Below are 10,480 nucleotides of genomic sequence, written 5' to 3'. Positions count from 1 at the left end.
ACTGGGTATTCTCTTTAGACCTCCCATACAACAACGTGGTCTATAGTTATCTTCTATTGAACAGTGTACTGCAAGAACGGGACACCTGGGTGGTCTACAGAAGAGAAGGGGTCCCTCCAGAGCCACTCACCAGGATCCCACTGTACTTGTGCTAGTGGACAGCACTCCCAAGCCCATAGCCTCCAGTGTCCAATCTCAAGAGCTGTTGGGTCAGGATCTATGACACAAGTCCTCCCACAGATATCCACTACTCGGATCCTCTGAAAACAACACTCTGCCATCTACGGGGCCTCTACTGCAACTCGTTGTAGGCCTCCCCCACCCTGAAGCTCGACGAAAAGGGATGGAACAGGCCCTGACTGAGATGAGAAGCTCCAGTTGTGTGAAGTCTCCCATCCACATGGGTGCTACTGGCTCTTTTCTTTCCCTATGACAACTGCAAACGTCTTCGCAACTTTAGCAATCCTTAGAATTTGGGAGCGCATTGCCAAGTAGTAGTATATATCTTCTAGACCTAGCCACATCCTAAGTTGAAGAAGTTTGAGGTTGACAAACCAATCTCTCGGACTATCATTGATGTAAATAAAGAACTGACGGAAGGGTGGTCGACACTCTTCTAATAAGTTGTGTTTCCTAGCATTGCAAAGACTTTGGTACCAATTTCTAGATAAAATATTTTCCTCACATCTCTCAATAACCGTGTTTCCATATTGTTGAATACTATGGCCAAGACCTTGTTCCCCTTGCTAAAGCATTTAGACGTCACCTTAGGGGCCATTTGTTACTACAAAACAAACATTCAAAGAAATTTTTGATACCGTTGTTGAACGCTTCAACCACTTCATTATAACTAAATATCGCATAATCCCATACAAGAAGACAAGTCAAGTAGGTACCACCAATCAATTTCACTCATAGATGCAGCGTGCATACAATATCCTTTCTCAAACAGCATGCATGAATGCGTGCATGGTGTGTAACTAACCCGACTAGTATTAGGCTTCAAGATATCCCCATAACCTTAAGCATCGGCTCTGATAATAGGTGAGAGATACCCCTCCCCAGGGGTCTATGCACAGAATACATAATTTATACTTCTATACAGTTTCAATATACATGCAAGTTCACCAATCTGCACATAGAGCTAGTTTTGACATAGAAAGGTGGAAAGCAATCATAAACATGCACATGAGACATACACATATATCCAAGAGGTTCCATACATTGTATGATATCATTTCATCAACATAAACATGATGCAAAATAGCTCCGACCCTTGTTTTGACCATACACCATAACTCTATATATATGCTAAAAACAACTTTTTGCCATTTTTGCCCAAGCCAATGCATAAAGCTCAACTTCATAATATAGACTAACACCTTATCACATCACTTTGCCCATATAGTACTTATGCAATAAATGGAAACACAAAAAGAAAGCCACTTTATTCATGCTTGTCCGTACGGTTTAAGTTGACTAACCATATACCCTCATATACAATTATGAACATCTAACATTTGAAATAAACTCACCAAAAGAAACCATAAATCATATATAAACAACTGAGTGACTCACAATGTCAAATGGTACTCCCTCTAGGTAGCACTACTACACAAGTCAATGTAACAGGGAACGGGTGGAACACAGCCCAAACGTTTCGAAACGACGTTCCGAACGAGTCCCGTTCCTGAAACGGAGTCAGGAATGAAACGCCGTTTTGGAACAAGGTGTAACCGGAATAGTGTTCCGGAAGGGTAACATGAGGTGGAACGACGGAACACGGGGCGGAACGGGAAAAAGTAGGCATTTGCGAGCAAAAAAGTAGGCTTTTGGGGACATATTTGGGGCTGTTTGGGGAACATATTTGGTGCAATTCAAGAGCAGGTTTGGTGGTAGATTTGGGGGCAGTTTTTGTTGTTTAGGAGTTTATTTGGGACTAAGCTAAATGGAGGTAGTTCAAGCCTTACTTTAGTCAATGTTTTTGGACTCGTTCTCTGGCCCCCCCTCCTCCTCCCCGTTCCGGTCCCATTCCTAACCCTCCCGTTCCCGTTCCGGGTAACTATGACACGAGTATGTAAACCCGGTTAAAAAATATTTAGAAACTCGCATTTACAAAGTGATATCGGAGACCTAAATACATTTATCATCAAGTTTAATCAATCGCTTTAGTTGGCTAAGTGTATTTTCTCATCCAATGAATCTATATAGTTGTTCTCCAAGGAGACTCGGGTCCAAAAATTTGACTAAGTGCAGCGGGAAGCAAGCTATTTTTTGACCAAATCTCTAAGTTCTTGCATGATTTTTTGCATGACACTTGAAAGAGAAAATCTTATAAATGATGTGTTTTATATGTGGTTTGAAGGGTTTGGCCTCATTCATAACGGTTTGTGAGATATAACCAAAACAGTGTTCCTACCTCCTACGTGATGTGAAACAAAAATCGATTTTTATGTGCATACATGACCATAAACGCATCGTGCATACATGCTTGATAAGTCCATACATGCATTCATATATGAAAAAGCAACCACCAAGAGGGTAGCTACTGAGAAAAACAACATAGAGAGAGAGAGAGATGATGGCTATGGAGTTTAGAGCTTTTCATTGTGCTTTAGGATTGCTTAGGGGTTGTCAAAAGGCTTATTCCTTTGCCATAAGAGAGCAGTGATGAGAGATATATAGAGATTTTCACCACAAAATAAGTCAGAGTGTGAGGTCCCCAAACTCGGAAGATTGGGACGACTTGATAAATGGCCTTCCTTTATTCTCAAGTTCCATTGACGACACCCTACTCCGTTTTCACGACATAGAGATATGAGCAATAGAAGAGAGGAAGTCCTCTATCCGTCATGATCGTGGACATAAAGGTCATACACCTCACGTCAGGTAAATAATCAAGGGATTTTCAAAGGGAGTTAATTCCTATATCACAAAGATAAAATATCATTGACATACTTAGGATCTATAAACACTGCCTTTTTTCCCACGTTTAAGAGGCACGATCGCCATTCATAAATCATAAGTGTGATATCAGACTTATACTTAACTAGCTAATAATCTTGTAAAAAGTACCCAACTAATCGGGTCCATCCGTCCATAGACATAGATCCGTTAGGATACTAGCCTCCCACTTTCCACACCACACTCACGCGTTCTTCTTGTTTTCTAATTACTACCACACTATTTTACAAATACAGACAGCGTTTCTTTATTAATTTTGGCCACACGTTCGTTCATAAATGCCTTCAAACAATACCAAAACAATTCAAACAAGGCCTAATGAAAACATTCCTATATTTTCACAAACAAAGAATTATGCAATTTCTCTTATAAGTTGCTGCTACCTGCGGATTTTCTATGTCTAACCAATAGAGCCTTTGCAAAGATTTATTTATTTGCTAACCGAAATTGGGCAACCTTCCCATCTCGCTAATCGCGAGGCATCTCACTAGCCGCGAGAGAAAAATGGAGAGCCGATAACCTCAGCTTAATCTCTGCTAACCACGGGATCATCTCGCTAATCGTGAGGCATCTCGCTAACCGCAAGGCATCCTGCTACCTACAAGGCATCTCGCTAACTGCAAGACATCTTGCTATTCACAAGTAACAAAAGATACTCTTTCAACAATACTTCTTTTTAGATGATTTTTCAAACATGATCAACCAATTAGTCATATCAAACAGTAATAACTTATCAAACAATAAGAGTTTATCAAGTAATAACAATTTCTCAAACAGTGAGAATTTATCAAACAATTCTTTCACTATACTATGAAACATATATTTGTTTCTTGTGATAGAATCACATTTCTTAGATGGTTTAAGGAAATCCCTATGCTTGGCTTCCCAGGTCAGCATCAATAGCAATATAAAATTATAAATTTATCTTATCGGATTAGCGATATGTTTGATTACCTCCCGTATTGGAGGTCCGACGGCTTCAACTTCTTCCACCACCAATACATCTGCTTGAGCTACGGCTGGAGTAGATGATACCAGCTTCCTTTGCACCTTTCTTGGAGATGGAATGGCAAGAGCATCCTTGGAGCTTCGAGTGACTCACTTTGGGACCATCGTATCACAAAAGAGAAGAGGGAAAAACTTCGCCGTGAAAAGTAGAGTTATGGCTTCCTTGCTTGCCAAGAAGATGGTAAAAGAGAGAGAAAGAAAACTCAACAATCCGAGGAACGACATGATGGTGATAGAGATGGAGATGGGTTGAGGGTGAGAGCTTGAGAGAGAGAAGATTACCTCCGATGTCAAGGCAAGAGAGCTTTTGCTTCTTAGAACTTATGTGTATGTATGTTGAAAGAGAGGGAAGAGGGGCCTTTATATAGGCTCTCAAGAGCCTGTTACCATATACATGTGGTAGTGATGTGTGTGAACACACTAGGACCGTCAGGGGCATTTTTTCCCTCTTTAGGAGGTTTTTTTCCCCGAGCATTGTATATACGCCCATCACTGTAGGGCTATCTATCTTTCCATTGCACACTAAGTAATACACTCTCTATTGTGTGCCTTGAGCTTCCTTCGTCTTCTCCAAGCTGTGTGCATTTCTCTGCAACCCTAATTCCAACAATTGGTATCAGAGCAGGTTGCGTCCTCCCAGGCTTAGTCGCCAGCTGCTCCAGCACACGCCTGCTCACTTTCTCCGATTTCAGTGAGCTTTGGTGAGCGTTCGCAGGTCGACAAATACTTCGGGTAGATTCGTAGAGCTCAATCTGCTCAGATTTTTTATTTGGGCTCATTTCGGCCTCCGTTTCCACTACAAACAGTACTGCACAGGCTATTTCATCATTTTGTGCAGAATGTCTGTCAGTGCCGTTTTCTACATAACAGGTGCCTTATAGTCTTCTACGGTTTGTGGTATATAGCACGTGTTGTTCTCGCTCCGTTTCTCCTATTTTCGGGCATTTTTCACATCAGGTGCAGCATTTACCATGGTTGACAATAACAACACAGATGTGTTCAAGATGTTTGCTGCTAAGGACAGGTTGAATGGGGACAACTACCCTATGTGGGCTTATATGATGCAACATGTTCTTGTGTCAAAGGGCATCTGGAACATTGTGCAGGGCATTGATGTATGTCCTGGTTCTGAGGATGTAGGCGATGTTGAGGATGTTGCAGGTCTTGCTGCAAGGATTGCTGCTGTTAGAGTTGTTTTTCCTACAGCAAAACACGCTCGTTGGGATGTTAAGGATGCGCAGGCTCATGCATTAATTTCATTGTCTGTAAGCGCACCATTGTTCCTCACATCCGTTCAACGACATCTGCAAAACAGGCTTGGGATATATTGGCTCGTCTTTATGCAAGTCGCAATGAGGCTAAAATTGCTTTGCTGCGTAAAGAGCTGGAGTCGAAGATTATGCATGAGGAAGATGATAGGGACACTTTCCTTGCTAGTGTCAAGGATATCAATGAGCAACTCATTTCTGCAGGTGAAGTCATTTCAGATAGTTCCCTAGTGCAGACTGTTCTTGATACCTTACCAGATTCTTACCAGACTTTTGCTAGTACTTGGAGACTTATAACCCAAGGAAATCCAAAAGTTGTCAAGTTTGATGCATTATGCACATTTTTGTTGCAAGAGTCACATTCCAGAAAAAACAGGACTAGGCAGCATGCAGTTGAACACGCTTTTATTGCTTCTCAAAGAAAGGGTGGTAACAGCAATGCAGCCACTTCTTATGGTTCTGCTGCGAGTGGCAAAAATTCTATTCCTAATGCTTCTGCTGGCAGCAATTCGCCTTGAAATTCTGGTGATAAGGGCAAAAACAAGATGCGTTGCCATTATTGTAAAGCTAATGATCACTTGATCAAGTCCTGTCCTAAGTTGAAGGCCAAAGAGGCTAAGAAGAACGATGGTTCAGTTAGGGCCACATGCATGTTGCAGCTTGTGCATAGTGATGTTTGTGGGCCCATGCAAACTCCGTCCTTGGGAAATTACCTGTACTTTGTGACTTTCATTGATGATTACTCCAGGCATGCATGGGTATTTCCGCTTAAAGTGAAGTCCGAATTTTTTATGTGCTTCAAACAATTTCTGGCTATGGCTGAAAATGTCTCGAAATGTACTATGGGCACCCTCCGTTCCGATCGGGGGGGGAGTATATGTCTCATGAATTTAATGCATTTCTGGCTAGTCGTGGGATAAAACACCAATGTACAGTGCCTTATACACCTCAGCAAAATGGTGTTGCTGAGAGGAAAAACATGTCACTGACGGAAATGGCACGATGTATCGTCAAAAGTCAAGCTTTGCCGCATTCTTTTTGGCTTGAGGCCATCATGTGTGCCACTTATGTACTTAACAGGTGTCCTACAAAGCTTTGCAATCTATTACTCCATATGAAGCATGGCATGATAGAAAGCCTTCTATTGAGCACATGCGTGTTTTTGGCTGTTTGGCATATGCTTTGGTGCCACAAGTGCAGCGCAAAAAATTGGATGATAAGGCTGTCAAATGCATTTTTGTTGGTTATAGTGCTGAAAGCAAAGGTTACAGGTTGTATCATCCATAAACAAAACGTATTCTGGTTTCACGGGATGTAGTGTTTGTGGAAGATTATGTTCATCCGTTGCCGTCATGTACTAGAGACAGTACTGTAAGCTCACAGGACATTTATGACACTTTGTTGCCTCTTTTCAGTAATGGAAATACGATGTAAGTTCCAATGAGGCAAATGTACAGCCTATGGGGGTTTCTGAAAATGTTATACACCAGCCTATTACTGATGCAGATGTACATGATGTACTTGATGAGGAAAGGGTTGAAAATGAACAGCAGGCTAGAGGCATGCCAAAATGGCTGGTGCACACTTTGCGTGACAGTAAATTGGATGCACCTTTGTCTAGTCGTACTCGTTCAGGCACTCGCCATGCATCTTATGCATCAGATTGTTATGCTTTGGCTGTGTCTAGTTTACATGATGTTGAAGAGCCTCTGTCTTTTGATGAAGCACAGAATTCAGAAAATTGGATGGCTGCCATGCAATCAGAATATGATGCACTTATAGAAAATGACACATGGACTTTATGTGATTTGCCTACTAGCAAAAAGGCCATTGGTACAAAGTGGGTTTACAAGTTGAAACGCAAGCCGGATGGTGAGATCGATCGCCATAAGGCTCGACTTGTTGCAAAGGGTTATGCACAACAAAAAGGCATAGATTATAAAGAGACCTTTGCTCCCACTTGTCGTATGACTACTGTGTGTTTTCTATGTGCATTGGCAGCTCATTTTGGTTGGGATGTACATCAATCAGACATTGTTACTGCTTTCTTGAATGGTGACATATTTGAGGAAGTTTATGTAAGGGAGCCTCGCGGTTTCGTCATAAAAGGACGAGGACAAAGTGTGCAGATGTAAGAAGTCTTTGTATGGGTTGAAGCAATCTCCTCGTGCTTGCTATGAGAAAGCTGACACTCATTTGGTTAAACAAGGCTTTCGTAACAGTCCAACAGAAAGCACATTGTATGTAAAGCGTGAGGATGATGTACTTCTCATTGTGGTTCTTTATGTTGATGATTTGCTGATCACTGGACCAAATGAGAGACATATTGCTGAATTTAAGACTGATTTGAATGCTACTTTCAAGATGAAAGATTTGGGGCTGTTGCATCATTACTTGGGTATACAGTTTAAGCAGTGTGATGGTGGTATTGCCTTGTGTCAGAAAAGTTACATAGAGACATTGCTATGTAAGTTTGGACTTGAGGATTGCAAACCTATTGCCACTCCCATGGAAACAGGTTTGAAGTTGAGTCTACATGATGCTGGCGATCCTGCTGATGTCACTCTTTACCAAACTGCTATTGGCTGCCTCATTTATGTATGCAACACAGTCGCACACGTCAGCAGATTTATGCATAGCCCAGGGTCTAAGCATTGGCAGGCTGTCAAGAGGATTTTTTGGTACCTTAGTGGCAGTTTACATCTTGGCTTGTTTTATCCCAAGGGGGGATCATTGCCGCCAGACTTACATGCTTTTTCGGACTCAGATTGGGCTGGTTGTTTTGACACGCGAGTGTCCACAAGTGGTTTTTGTTTCATGCTTGGCAGTTCATGTATATCATGGTTGAGCAAGAAGCAACCTACTGTGGCCACTTCAAGTTGTGAGGCTGAGTACAGGGAAGTATTCATAGCTACGGTTGAGTGTGTATGGCTCAGACGCCTTATGGCTGATTTCGGTGTTGGACAAGACACTGCCAACACTATCTACACTGACAGTCAGAGCGCATTGGTAGTTGCGAGGAACCCAGTTTTTCATGCTCGCACAAAGCACATTGAGGTGCATTACCACTATGTCAGGGAGAGGCTCTAAGCAAGAGAGATCAGCTTGGCTTATGTGCCAACACAGGACAACGTTGCAGATCTTTTCACAAAGGCATTGTCTCGTGAGAAGCTTGAAGCTTTCTGCAAAGCTTTGGGCTTACTCCCCTTTGTGGATTGATCATGTCCTCACGGCATGGCACTTCCCTTTACTCATGTGCCATCCCTCGTTCACCGCATCACTCCAGGGGGGATTTGTTACCATATACATGTGGTAGTGATGTGTGTGAACACACTAGGACCGCCGGGGCATTTTTTCCCTCTTTAGGAGGTTATTTCCCCAGAGCATTGTATATACGCTCATCACTCTAGGGCTATATATCTTTCCATTGCACACTAAGTAATACACTCTCTATTGTGTGCCTTGAGCTTCCTTCGTATTCTCCAAGCTGTGTGCGTTTCTCTGCAACCCTAATTCCAACAGAGCCAAAATCACAAGTTAAAAATAGCCAAAAGCAGAGAGTTAAGTTCGCACCCGTTCGCGGATTATTATTTTTTTTCCGGACACGCATTCCAATGCGCAATTTTGAGTCTCTAATTTTAGGAGAAGCTTGGCTTCCAAGAAAAGAAGCTCTAAACTTGACTTACTTTTCTTGCTTCTTAAAAAATACTCTTTCTTTCCTAAAAAGATTACTTCTACTCCTCTCCTAAAAATAATTTTTCTTTCCTAGAAATACTCCTTCTCTCCGAAAAATACTCCTCCTTTCCTTAAATTACTTATTCTTTCTTAAGGGTCAACTCATAACTTTAGATATACTCTTGAGGCTTAAGTTTTCGACATCAACCTGTTTCCAAGTGAATAAGAGCCATAATTAATAGTTTCAGCAGAGTCTTATTTTTGATCCAATTGTTCCGATAAAACTCTCTAGGACTCGACAAAATACAAACTTTAAACACTTTTGCAAAGTAAATGAAATAGTTTTTACTTGTAAAATGTTGGACACATTAGATGGAGAGCGTGTACACAATGAAAGAGAGAGGAGATAATAAACAAGTAGAGAGAGAGTATTCTTCTTCTTCTTCTTCCCACGAACGAGAGAGAAGAGCATCTGGGGATGGTGATGAAGAGCTTACACCACTCCGTATAATATGTACTTATAGCCGTGCGGTAGTAGACGTAATTGTCAGCACTGAAAACTGAGGTTTGTATATGAATTTATAGGCACAAGATGAGGATGGAGTGAGCCCTCAGCCAGCTACTAGCGCTACCTTCTCAGCCAGACTTAGCTGCATGCTTTTGAGCACTTTGCTAAAAACATGGCTTAGTTTTTGACAATCAACTCTTCCAAATTTCCCTAACTTCAAACCATTTATGCAAGAGGGTTCCAAAATTCTCGCGTGCTTGCTGCTACTGTGAGCCATGCTGCGCCATCGCTCCCCCCCCCAGCGTTGTCTGCCTCCTCCCGCTGTCTGCCTCCCTCCCCCCTGCCTGGCCTCAGCCCCCGCTGCCCCCCCCCCCTCGCGTTTTCCCCTGCCCCTGTCCGTACACCCGCCCTCAGCCCCCGCTGTTGCCGCCGCCCGCTGCCCTCTCCCTTGCGCCAGCTATGCTACCCTTCCCGCTTGCCCGAGCCCGCTACCCCCCCCCCCCCCCTCCGGCCGAACGCCCACCCGTTTTGCTCTTCCTCCTCAACGGCTCCCTGCATTTTGGCCCTTTCGGCACTGGTTCAATTCCTTGGAGCAGTGTTCGACGCGTCTAATTGCGGCATCCTCCCGTCGCCCTCTTCTTACACCACAGCAGTAGACATAGATGGAGGCTCCAACTTCGCCACAGAGGGACTCGCGAGAAGCCCCCTCGCCTGACCCCACTGAGCCCACCATTCAACTTGCTCTCTCACCGACAGAGCAAGCGAGCCTTGCTGTAGAGGTAGAGCGATTGCAGGCGACCTCGGTCATCTGCAAGATTCTCGGCACCCGACCTAGCAGAGGAGAGCTGCGAGACCTTCTCCAGGCCCGCCTTCTCGCAGAGGTGGGCAAGATCTTGGATGTCAGGCAGGGCTCAGTGGATTACTATGCAGGTTAAGGGTGGCCTTGTGGGTTTCTTGAACATCTATGCGCCCAATGTGACGAGTGCTCGTGCAGAGTTTTGGTCACAGATTGTTGAGTCGTTGCCGCAGGCCGAGCATTGTGTATAGGAGGGGACTT

The sequence above is a fragment of the Adiantum capillus-veneris genome, chromosome 23 (genome assembly GCF_014529385.1).
Source record: "Adiantum capillus-veneris isolate H3 chromosome 23, ASM1452938v2, whole genome shotgun sequence".
NCBI lineage: Eukaryota > Viridiplantae > Streptophyta > Polypodiopsida > Polypodiales > Pteridaceae > Adiantum > Adiantum capillus-veneris.
Note: the sequence above shows the minus strand (reverse complement) of the source record.